This window comes from Pan paniscus, chromosome 1 (genome assembly GCF_029289425.2).
Source record: "Pan paniscus chromosome 1, NHGRI_mPanPan1-v2.0_pri, whole genome shotgun sequence".
Classification (NCBI taxonomy): Eukaryota; Metazoa; Chordata; class Mammalia; order Primates; family Hominidae; genus Pan; species Pan paniscus.
Window position 1 is genome coordinate 81,340,540 of NC_073249.2, and position 13,044 is coordinate 81,353,583.

General features: G+C 41.8%; 1 protein-coding gene across 7 annotated transcripts in view; it reads right to left on the reverse strand.

Moving 5' to 3' along the window:
* The window catches only part of LOC100978961 (lymphotactin), a 231,275-nt gene that overhangs the window by 156,885 nt on the left and 61,346 nt on the right, over positions 1-13,044 (reverse strand). For 2 of the 7 annotated variants that reach the window (XM_034939985.2, XM_034939974.2), the window contains exon 1: positions 3,239-3,730. The exons of the other annotated variants lie outside the window; for them this stretch is intronic. The gene's annotated coding sequence lies outside the window, so the exon portion shown is untranslated. Of the gene's footprint in view, positions 1-3,238; positions 3,731-13,044 lie in introns of those variants that run through there. 7 annotated transcript variants of the gene reach the window in all.

The following is a 13,044-nucleotide window of genomic DNA, read 5'->3' on the forward strand; positions in this document are numbered from 1 at the left end:
TGCAAATTGTCCCCTTTGATATTTGGAAGATGACCATCTGAGCTCCCCCATTATGCAAGACAAAATTATCAGTACCCTCCCAAATACATCTAAGGATGCCCAGAAGTGCTTATGTTGTCCAAGATGTCTCTTATGCCTCTTCCAGATACCCCCTCTCTGTCCTTTATCCCTGGCCAACTCGTAACAGCTTCTCCTGGCTGCCCAAGCTGCTCATCCTGTTCTCTGTAAAGCCAAGCCTGGACACTGGCATCCCCCTTCACTTCCTAAGACATTGCTAACTAAGGACTCTAGCATGTGACAAACTCTACCAGGGCCGAAAGACAGCACATGGGCAGAGGTTCTTCCTGATCATCTTTCTTCTTAGCATTAGCCTGCTACCTTGTGCTCAGAACCTGCCCTGCTCTCCTGAATGGGATGTTCCTTCCAACATCCCCTCTCTTGGGGCCCAGGCTCCTACCTTTAGTCTCTGGGTTTGTCAGCAGAAGCCAAAATCAGTCACCGTTTATATCAGCTCAAATTAGGTTTACCTGTAAGTGACTGAAAACCCAAAATAACAGTAGCTTAACGAAGACCGTAGTTATTACTTCCTCCCATAAAAGTCTGGGTTGCTTACCAGGCTGGTCCATGGTGTCAGGCACAAAGACTCCTTCTCTTTTGTTGACCAGTCCTGCAGAGCCCTTGTTAATGACTGGAAGGGGCTTCAACCATCCCAGCCACATCCAAGAATTGAAATGGGGGTAGGGGGAGAAGGAACAGAGAGCACGCAGAAACTGTCCCATTGCATCCTGTTAGCCAAAACTTGATACCTAGAGACCCCTTGCTGCAAGGAGGCTGGAAAAAAATGTAGTCTTTATCCTGAGTAACCACGTACCTAGCTAGTATTTCCATAACAAAAGAAGAGGAAGAGAGGAAATATTAGGGGTAGGGGAGAAACATTAACTGTCTCTACTGAGTAAATACGTCTGTTGATTCCAATTCATTGTTGACTTCACCCTTTCCTTTCTATGTCCTTCCTCATAGCTGCCATCTTTTTTTTTTCAGTCCCATTGTTCCTATTCTCATTCTTGTTCATGGATTCTCACCTAGGATTTTGCCACAGCCCCCCAACAGGCCTCTCTGCCCCGCAACTCACTCCTCTGCTTCTCCCCTTGGTGACCTTGCTAAGCAGAGCTGTTACCTCGAACCTCTCCAGGCCAAACTCCTTCAATAACTCTCCACTACCTGCAAAATGAAGATCAACTGCATGGCCAGACATTCCCTACTCCAAACTGGCTGTAGGGTTAGGCTTTATTTTGCAAGTGGTGGGAATTCATCAAAGGTGTGTGGACTAGAGAGGTCCAAGGTAACAGCTCTGCTCGGCAAATATAACCAAACAGACCTTGTGTTTGACTTTGGCTTCCCCACTTCACCCTCCATCTTTGCCTCTCAAACTCCCACCCATGTTTCAAGATCCAACTTGATTGTCATCTGCTCTATGAGCATTTTCCAGTTCCAGCCTTTGTCCTAGCTCTGCCAGTGTCACCCTTAAATACACACACACACACACACACACACACACAAACACATTCCATCACCTCCCTCACCTTCTCTGCTTCTGTGTTACTGTTTCATTTCATTTTGTTTCCTCTGTATTGCAGAGATGATGACTTTGTGTCTGTGAATCCATCTATCCCCAGCACTCTGGTAACATGGACCATGCCTTGTTCATCTGTCTCCCACCCAGGGACTCGGACAAAGTGCTCAGTTGACATTCATTAAACTGATCATCGGTACCAAGAAATTACAAATAGATGCGTAAAAATCTGGAAACAGTCTTTCTCAGCAACCATTCCAGAATTACAAACTTTCTCTAGCATGACCGTGGGATCTAAATGCAGTTCCAGTGGAATTAAATGTATGGGTTGTTTTGTGTCTATAGCATGACTCCTTCCTGTCTGAGAACTTTCTGGAACCCAAATTGCTAGTGCAGCTGGAATCAGGGTGTCTGACAAGAGGCAGCTGTCACTTCACATTTTGCAAAATATTTCCACAAAAATTGCCCCAAAATGCAAAAATCTTTCATTAGGAAGAGCTGATTCATGGAATTTATAATAGGAATCCTGTATGGCTGCATAATTCAGTAGAGGAAAATAGAAAAGAATAAACAAGTATCGGTCTCTCCAGGCCATTCCTTTTGAAGCCAAGTCAGGGCACAGAGCACTATGGACACTGCATGACCAGCCTGGTTGAAGGCAATGTTGGAGATAAACTTTCCCACACAGAAACCCTTCTCAGTCCTAAGTCTCTGTAAAAATGCACAGCTCTTGCATGTACATAGAGACTTCTCTTCCCCAGGCAGAGGAGTCAACGTGAAAGCCAAAGCCAAAGCACACTAGCCCTTCAGAGATCAAAAACCCTGTGACACTCTCAGAATACCTGTGTCCTGACAGATATTCAGCAAAAGATTTTGTGACAGTGTCACCATAACCCCTTTGGAACACAGGGCTGTAGGTCCCATCCTTCCTGCCTTTCTACATACATCTCATGTGGAATCTTTCTCTCTCTAGTACATTCAACCTCCTTCTAACAACTGGTTTCTTCCAGTTAATTTTTTTAATAGAGATGAGGTCTTGCTATGTTGCCCAGACTGGTCTCAAACTCCTGGCCTCAAGCGATCCTCCCGCCTCTGCCTCCCAAAGTGCTGGCATTATAGGCATAAGCCACTGTGCCCGGCCCCTCCAGTTGACTTTTAATGCCTAAACTTTTCACTTGAGAAAAATTAGCTTCCCTCAGGCTTCCTTTTGCTGGCTCCTCCCCTTCTCCCTGTACTTTACTTGTTAAGATTCCTCAGGGTCAATCATTAGAACTCAATGATTCTCCCTCTACACTATCCCTGGAAATTTTCACCCATACCCACAGCTTCCATAACCACCAATTCCCACATGACCCATAGTTTTCTGTGTCGAACCCAGATGCCTTCCAGCCCCATGCCCATCAGCCCAGCTGCCTACTTATCATCTCTGTTAGATATCTCAAAAGCATCTCAGATTAATCAGGTCCAAAACCAAATCCTCATTTCCATCTCCCAACCCTCCAGACAAAGAAACAATAAAAAAAGACAAGACTCTTCTCCTAGTGTTTCCTAACTTCCTGAATGATACCAACCAGGTGGATAAGCAGAAACCAGAACCCATCATGGGCATCATCTTTTCCATGCTATTTCCCAAAGCCAATCTAGCACCAAATCATATTAATTTACCTGCTGAATACCTTTCAGATCCTTCAGCTCTTCATATGTTTCCCGTCACAGGCCTTTCACATGACGTTCCGTGGCCTAGAAAGCTCCTCCTTCCCTCTCCTGGCTACCTGGTCAATGATCAGGTCAATGATAACAGGCTACAGAAGCTTTTGATAATAAAGGCAAAGAATCCAGAACACCACTCCAGCACTGATAAATGACTGTGGAGATCTATATTCCTGAAATCATGCTGAAAAGACCCTATTTTCTTTAGGAAAATGTTTCCCAGCTCTTAATCAATTCACTGAAAACCAATTGCCAGAGAGGTACTTCCACAGACTCACTGTTAGGCAACTTGACTTGCTTCCATGTTTCTCCAAGTGTGATCCTGATCCCTGGGTCATCTATACTAGAAGGTTTATTAGAAACACAAGCTATCCCAGACCCAGAGACCCAGGAACCTGAATCTTAACTACCCCCAGGTGATTCAGATGGAAGCTAAAATTTGAAATCAAGACTGCAGTTCTAGAGAGTAGAATTCCATGCTTTGCAACTGTCTTAAGCCAGCCTTCGTTTGTCTCCTAGCAACCCTTGAGCAATGACAAGTACCTGCCAAACACTGTTGTGAAAACCTCTCTCCTGGGAAAACAAAAGTATTTTGCTTTCTAAATTCTATAGGAATAAAGCTGCTTTAGAAAAGGATAATTTGGCCACCAAGGTAGTTGGGAGAGATAGTTTTCTCTTTGGAGCTGAGCTGAGGGTGCTTATAAGACCCTCTGGCCACCAGGCTAGGTCCAGGACTGACCTTGGGAAGTAGGGCCAGCAGGAGACAGAGCTTTGCAAGGTCTTGGCATCTGGGAGTTAGAGAGAGGCTTCAGCCATGGATAGCCTTGTGACCTTGAGCTGCAGTACCTCCATATGGACCAAGAGGGTTAGGAGATGGACAGGGATCAGGGGAGAACTGCTTTGCTTGAAATATGACAAAAAACCCCTATCCTATGATAAGTTTCTATGTCTCCTGTATTTATTTCACTTTAGGTCATGACATTTTGAGCACAATTGTGTGTGGGATGCATTCATCAATAGAGCTGGAAGCACCAACCACCATAGGAGGTAAAGTATTGTAATAATAATAATAATAAAGATAGATGATAGATAGATAAATAGATAGATAGATACTTTTTATGTGTGGTTACTATATAACTAGAATTCTATGTTCACCTGCTATAATCTCTTCAACATCTATGAAAAGTAGACAAAAGTATTAGCACAACACAGAAGAAAAAACAAAACTAAAGTATGAAATGTATAGTAATTTTCCCAAGGTCATGCAGCTAGAAGAGTGGAGCTGGGATCTGGACCCAGATCTGTGCCTTTCCACTGAGCCATGATACGTGGTAAGTTAAACCTATGTGGGGTACCAATGAGTCCATTCCATCCTCATGCAAAGCCACCTCCTCCACTGGGATCCCCGAATTTTAGTTTCCCTTCCTACTTCCACTTTACTTTCTGCTTCTGTAAATTTGATTATTTTAGATTCCCCATGTAAATGAGTTTTTCTTCCTGTTTGCATCACCCCAAACCCACTATCACTAATCATCTTCCTGTCATTCAAGCACCTATGCATGCACGCTGAGATGTACCAAAAGGAAGACCACAACTTCAAGTCTTCAAACAGTCTCTGAAAACATGAGTCATTTGCTGTTGTGCACAATTTATCTTTTTAAGTTTGTGTGTTGAGTTAGCTTAAAGTATGTTCCTAGCCTGACTTACGGAGGAATTTCAGATCTGCTGACTAGTAAACAACAGAACAAGGTTGCCCCCCTTAGTGGGCAGCAATGAGATAAAATAGAGTTCCCTGATAAGATGCTCATATCAGGATCTTGCTTGAATAAATCAGCTTTGAAAGACATTTGGAAACCACTGAAAATTTTCAATATAGACTAAGTATCAGCTGATGTTGAGAAATTATTATTAGTTTTGTTAGACTAAAGTGATACTGTAGGTATAGGGGAATATGTTCATTTTTCAAGGCACATGTTAAATATTTCAAGTTAAAATAAAGTTATGTCTGTAATTTACTTCAAATTCTTCAGAAAATAACTAAAAAGAGATTAAGTAAATATGGTAAAATGTTAACAATTGTTAAATCTAGGTGTGTTCATCTTAAGTTGTGTTCATCTTACTATTCTCTTTCTACTTTTCAAACAAATTCAACATGTTCATAATAAGTGGGTTTTTTAGAGAGTTTTGCTACCAAGGCAAGGAAAAGTAATCTAATATTTGTGTGCTTGGTGCTTTACAAACCTTATATTATCTTATTTTGTTGTAACACTAACAAGTAAAAATATTAATCCCATTTTTATAAATGAGGACTATAAATCTCAAAGAGACTCATAACATAAAAGATGGAAGTTTAGGCTTTAATCAAATGAATCGCAACCTTTGGCTATCAGTTCATCTCTAGATCTAGGGGGAAATCACTTCTACATAAAGCCTGCCCTTTTCCAGGCTCCACTTATTTAATTCAATTTTGGTGAGACGGGAAGGCATTTTGTCCTTTTTTCCTCCTGAATTGTTATGTCTCTGAGTATGTTTCCCAGAATGTAATAGGAAGATTCCGATTATTTTCTCATTTCAAAGCTAAAGAGGCCTTTACATAATCAAGAAGCTCTGAGACAAATTCTTTTGTATAGACTTTGAAGGACTTTTCTGTTGAATCAGACACCTTTTCAGCCACTAGAAAGGAAAGTGGTACAAAGATATCTAGTCATCACTCCAGACACTGAAATCATGAAGATCAAATATATTCAGGCTTCCATCCTCGGCTATCATTTCTTGTGGTAACTTACAGTGTGCATGCTCTTCAGACGGTGAGTGATGTAATGAGCACCATTAAAGTTGGAGTTTTCATTCTACATGATTGACAACAACAGTTCTGCAGGCTAGAGACCAACAGGAAAGCCAGCCTCCCAGGCCGACCCCACCCCCCAACCAACTCAAATATTGGCCAGTTCTAATAGTATCAACACTCATGAGATGTTAGGCCAGTTCCTCTGAAAATAAGGCAGGCAGATAAAAATCTAGGAACACTGAAAATGGGAGCCAGCACGTGTTGACTCACATTAAAAAGTATACCATCATTAGCAACACAGGTGGGTAATACTAGGGCTAGAAAATTTGTCTACAAGACATCTTTCTCTGGTGTTGGGCTTTATTTTTAATTAAGTACATCTTTCGTCTGAGTTATCATCAAGGCTGACATTGTAAAAGGGTAAGCAATTATCTGGGTGGGGTGATATCCAGGGTACTGAAAAGGATTTCAGGAAATACTTTCTTCATCCCCTAACTGATCTCTGAAATTCCTTTAAGGCATGATTCCTTTGGCTTAAGGCTTGGGTCTCTGGAAAAATAAAACATTAAGCAGAAAAAAACTCCTGAAGTGGTTGTCAGACATTCATATTATAGTGTGAATAAGTTGCAGATAGTGAGAACAGGTTTTAATGGAAGGGTTACAGCAAGAAGATATTGATACCTAACTGTGATGAGTGAGGGGGAAACGTAGGGGAAGGTAGAAGAACAATTAAGAATGCATCCACTTAACCTTTTCTCGAGTCTGCTCTAAGTCGCACAGTACCCTTCATTCTTGCACCAAGAATAAACATCTTTCCATGTTTAATAAGGACTTGAGGCTTATGCTTTTACCTAAAGACACACAGTAAAAATAATATAGATTTTTAAAGTCTGTTTTCTCCGCTAGCCCAGACCCCTTTGGTATAGTAAGTATGATTTTATGATACTGAACTTTGTCTTGGGCTGAATTGTATCCCCCAAAAATTCCTATGTTGAAGTCCTAACCCCCAGTATATGGAGATAAGGTCTTTAAAGAGGTAACTAAGGTAGGCACTTTGGGAGGCCGAGGCAGGCAGATCACAAGGTCAGGGGTTCGAGACCAGCCTGACCAACATGGCAAAACCCCGTCTCTACTAAAAATACAAAAATTAGCCGGGCATGGTGTCACACACCTGTAATCTCAGCTACTCAGGATGCTGAGGCAAGAGAATCACTTGAACCCAGGAGGAGGAGGTTGCAGTGAGCCGAAATGGTGCCACTGCACAGCAGCCTGGGTGATGGAGTGAGACTCTGTCTCAGAAAGAAAAAACAAAAAAAGAGGTAACTAAGGTAAATGAAGTTATCAAGGTGGGCCCTCATGACTGATATCCTTACAAGAGCAGATTAAGACACAGATACACATAGAGGGAAGTCCATGTGAAGACATACCCATAGGTGGTGAAGATGGCCACCTATAAGCCATCTTATACGATGGAGAGAGGCCTCCGAGGAAACAACACCTGCCAATACCTTGATTCAGCTCTCTTTCAGCCATCAGAATCATGAGAGAATACATTTCTGTTGTTTAAGCCACCTTGTCTGTGGTACTTTATTATGTCAACCCTAACAAACTAATGAAAATTCCAAAATGCACAATGCTTTTCAACTTGAAATGATGTTATTTTTAACTAAGAATAATAGCATGTATTTATTCATATGGAGCACTTAGTCCTGCCCCATTGTGTTGTGGTTCAAGAAGCTCTTCAGAGGCATTAGTCATCAGAATTTCTCAAAAACTAATCAAATGAAATGCAAAGAAACCAAACAGACTAAAATCATCAAAATAATTTATTGCAGCCATTTGCCGATAGATTTTAGCCAGTATGAACTGTTTCTCAGAAAGAAAAAAAAAAAATCCAGGTATCATTCAAGAGTTTCCAGGCCAACTGGTCACCCAAGTTTCTTTTGATGCTGTTTTACTTCTGAAAACATCCAGGCCACTCTTTCTTATCCACATTTTGCATTTTGTGTCCTTTACATAACTTTCAGAGGCCAGCAAGAATTCCTATGGATGATGGTTTCTTATGCATTGCTTGTGGGAAGGTATAAGAAAATGGTGCAGCTCCTTTGGAAAACAGACTAGTAGCTCCCCAAAGGTTTAAACATAAAGTCACCAGATGACCTAGATATTCCACTCCTAGGTATACAGCCAAGAGAAATGAAAGTATATATCCACACAAAAGTTTGCATACAATTATTCATAGCAGCATCATTCATAAAAGCCAAAAGTGTGAACAACCCAAATGTCCATCAACTGATGAATTGTTAAACAAAATGTGGTCCTATCCATGCAATGGAATATTACTCAGCAATAGAAAGGAATGAAGTTCTGATGCATGCTGCAACATGGATGAACCCTGAAAATATTATACCAAGTGAAAGAAGCCTGACATAAAATGCCACATACAGTATGATTCCATGCATGTAAAATGTCTAGAATAGATCAATCTATAGAGACAGAAAGTAGATTAATCGTTGCCAGGAATTGGGGGTGAGAGGGATTAGAGAATGACTGCTAATAGGTAGATTTCCTTTTGGAATGATGAAATGTTCCCAAATCAATTGTGGTGATGGTTGCACAACTCTTTGAATATGTTAAAATCTACTGAACTCTATCAATCCCAATTCCCACCACAGGCTTCCCCTTTGACAGAAGTCATAAAAAGGGGAATTCAGGATAAGGATCACAGTAGACAGGTATTAAGGCCTTTTTCAAACCTCAAGAATTTAAAATGTCTGTTGGTTACCTACTGTATTCGTTTCCTATTGCTGTGATAATAAATCACCACAAATCTGGTGGCTTAAAACAACACAGATTTATTATTTCACAGTTATGGAGATCAGCAGTCTGAAATGGATTTCACGGGGCTAAAATCAAGGTGTCAGCAGGGCTATGTTCTTTCTGAAGGCTCTATGGGGAATCTGCTCCCTTGTCTTTTCCAGCTTCCAGATGCTGCCTGCATCCTTGACTCATAGTTCCTTCCTCCATCCTCAAATCCTTTTTTAACTCTTTTAAGGACCTATGTAATTGCACTGTGCCCACCCAGATAATCTAGGATAATCTCCCCATCTCAAATCTTTAATATAATCATATATGCAAAGCCCTTTTGCCCTGTAAGACAACCTGTTCACATGTTCCAGGGATTAGAACATGCACATCTTTCAGGAGTGTTATTCTGCCTACCACCCTACTATGTGCAGCTGGTGGCTGCAGCATTAGAAGGGGCAGTGGGCCTTAGTTCAGGGTCATGGAACAGAGGGAAAGCAGGAGAACTAAGTCCTCCCCACAGCAAATGCCTACAAAGACCACAGACCCATTTCAAGTGCACCCCAGGCACATGGCCTGCAACCTCCATCTGTCACCTTATGGATATCAACAAACAATCAACACAGATAGTTTCAATTTTTCAAAAAGGGAGCAAAAAAATTCACAAATTTGGAGTGGCTTAATAAGAAATCTTCTGAACCTTTAGAAGAGGCAGCAGTAATCCCCAGGAGCCAGCATGGCCTCATGAAGATCAGAACCTGACAATGTCTCCTCCCTTTTTGCTCTGAGAAGCTGGATGTGATGATTAGGGAAATGTGGAGGTGCAGCATGTCTGACCTACTCCAAAGTTTCAAATGGACCACTAACAATATCCCAGGAGGCAGAATGGAGAAACATGGGCTGCAATGTTCAACCATTCTCTATATAAACAATTGGCTAAATCATCTTTGCTTAAAGACTGTTGATAAGTAGATTGGCTTCATCTTGTAAGTCCCTAATGTTGAGCCACAGGGCTGAGGTTTGACATTTTTGTCAGTGGTTTTGGTGAATATGTATCATGCTTATGCATGACAGCCAGAAAGGAGGTCATGAGCAGGATGTCTGGGTGTACACGTGCAATACAATTAGATTAGATCAAGGGGTGCATGTGGAGGAAAAATGAGCCTGGGAAGCTAGGTTGGGGCCTGATCTTCACGGGGTGCAGTGACACGCCCAGAGCCATGTTTAGATTATCTGTGTGTCTCAGTCTGTCCTAGCTACTATAACAAAGTACCATAGAGTGGGTGGGTTACACAACAGACATTTATTTCTCACCATTCTGGAGTCTGGGGAGTCTGAGATCAGGGTGCCAACATGGTCAGGTTCTGGTGAGGGCCCTCTTCCTAGTTTGCAGATGGCTGCCTTCTCATTGTATCCTCACATGGCAAACAGTGGAAGACAGAAGTAAGCTCCTTCATGCCTCTTCTTATAAGGGCAGTAATCCCATCTATAAGAGCTCCACCCTCTTGGCCTAATGACCTCCAAGAGGCCTCACCTCCAAATACCATCGCATTGGAGGTTAGGATATCGACATATTAATTTGTAGGAGACAAAACATTCAGTTCGTAGACTGTGATACCATGAAAAAACCAGAGACTGAAATGGGAAACATCCAAAATGACACAGCAGATTCGAGATGAGAGTAGAGATGCACCTGTGTGCCTGAAGATGCAAGAAAGCATCAGCGGAAAACGCCACGGTGATGAAGGAAGAGCAGAGGCATGATGGAAGGGCGCACTCTCAGGGGAGCTAAGAAAGGACAGGATCAAAAGTGCAGGGACAAGCCTTAATGCCAGGTGAAAGGAACAGTTTAGCAAATTAGCATACAATCCCACAATAAAATTCAATACAGTCATTAAAACAAGGTTCTCAAAAAATAGTTAACAGCATGGAAAATGCTCTTTGTATATTAATTTTTTAAGTGCCATTCAAATTAGTGTACAATAGAATCCCAATTTTATTATTTTAAAAAGTGTGCTTAGAAAAAAATCAGAAAGACCTCAAAATGTTAACAGCAACTGTCTCTACATGGTGGGATTATGAGTGATATTATTTTCTTCTTTTACATCTCCACAATTTCCAAATTTTCTGCAATAAATATGTATTACTTTTGAAATCAGAAAGATAATTCCAGAGTGCAGGTGGAAGAGTTGGTACTTAGAAAGGAAGAACACTATCTTTTTATCTCAGACAAAAGAGAAGAAAGAACAAACGTGCATAGAAACAAATACTTGGAAGAAGAAAGGTAAGTAGCGTCAGTGAGGAAGCTCATGACTGATGAATGTCTCAGTCAAATCAAGAAGTCAATATTCCTTAGAAAGCATTTCTGCAAAGAGGCAATTTTCCCCTTGAGTAAAGAAGACACTTGATTTTTGTTCATTTTAGAATTTTAGCACCTTTTAAATGAAAAATGTCAGGAAGAAACATGGTGAAATTAATCTACAGTCCAACTGTTCTCCAAACTTAACAAAAATCATTAGGAGCCATACAAGTCTCTGCAGGCGCCTGCTAACTTTAGTAAAGCAAAGTAGGGCAGCCCTCTCCATTTACTGGCAATTATTCCTGGCTACCATCACATCAGCTGCCACTCATCTGCCATTCCTTGACATTGCATTTGCCCTGCAAATTAAGTAATCAGCAATAACTAAGAGTCCATGGCCAACCAATGGCCAAAATTAGCCTCGGATCTCTCATCTGAAAAAGGAAGACATGCTTTCAACATCTGAGGGGAAGGTAGCAATATTCAAATGATTTGAGCATAGGAAATAGGACAGCGCTTCGCAGCTATGCCCAGTGAATTCAACAGTCTATCTCTGACACCAGCAGGATGTTTCCTGCTAAAGCTTAATGGTTTTCTCTGTTCTCAATATGCTAACTTCCCATTAAAATGGTCTGTTAAGAGACCTGTTGATCCAGTGCCCTCATTTTATAGATAAAATAACTGGGCCGGGTGCGGTGGCTCATGCCTGTAATCCCAGCACTTTGGGAGGCCGAGGCGGGCAGATCATGAGGTCAGGAGTTCAAGACCAGCCTGACCAACATGGTGAAACCCCGTCTCTACTAAAAATTCAAAAATTAGCCAGGTGTGGTGACACACGCCTGTAATCCCAGCTATTCAGGAGGCTGAGGCAGGAGAATCACTTGAACCTGGGAGGCAGAGGTTGCAGTGAGCCAAGATCGTGCCACTGCACTCCAGCCTGGGTGACAGAGCGAGACTCTGTCTCAAAAAAAAAAAAAAAAACTGAAGCCCAGAGAGATTAATTGACTTCCCCCAAAGTCTCATAGCTGGTGGGTGGTACAGTTGAGAAGAGAAACCAGGCTTGCAGATACCAGGCACCTCTTCACTCTACCTCACCAACCCCCCATCCACACTTGGTGGAAATGAGTACCAGAATGATGGGCTGGGTGGCACCACACATTGTCCAGTAGAACTGATGAAGATGCCTGCTGGGACTTGAGGAACATATGTTCCCAAGAGAAGCAGAACAAAAGAAGAGGTGATAGCCATAGGAATCTTAGTCCACATATTCATAGTAAATCCTCTTGTATACGTTTACCTAAATACTTTCTTTTCTTTTTTTTTTTTGAGATAGATTTTTTCTTTTTTTTTTTTTCTTTTTTTTTTTTGTCGCCCAGTTCGTCTGGAACTCCTGACCTCGTGATCCTCCCCCTCTGGCCTCCCAGAATGCTGGGATTACAGGCGTGAATCACGGTGCCCGGCCCCGTTTTCTTATCTGTAAATGAGGGCATTGGATCCACAGGTCTCTTAAGAGACAATTTTAATTGGAAGTTAGGATGTTAAGAACAGAGAAAACCATTAAGCTGTAGCAGGAAACATCCGGCTGGTGTCAGAGATAGACTTGAATTCACTGGATTAGCTGCGAAGCGCTGCCCTGTTTCCTATGATCAAATTGTTTGAATATTGCTACCTTCTCCTCAGGCGCCTGCCACCACACCCAGCTAATTTTTGTTTTGTTTTGTCTTTAGTAGAGACAGGGTTTTACCACATTGGCTAGGCTGGTCTTGAACTCCTGACCTCAAGTGATCCACCCCCCCTCAGCATCCCAAAGTGCTGGGATTACAGGTGTGAGCCACCATGTCCGGCCTGCCTAAATACTTTCTAAAACCC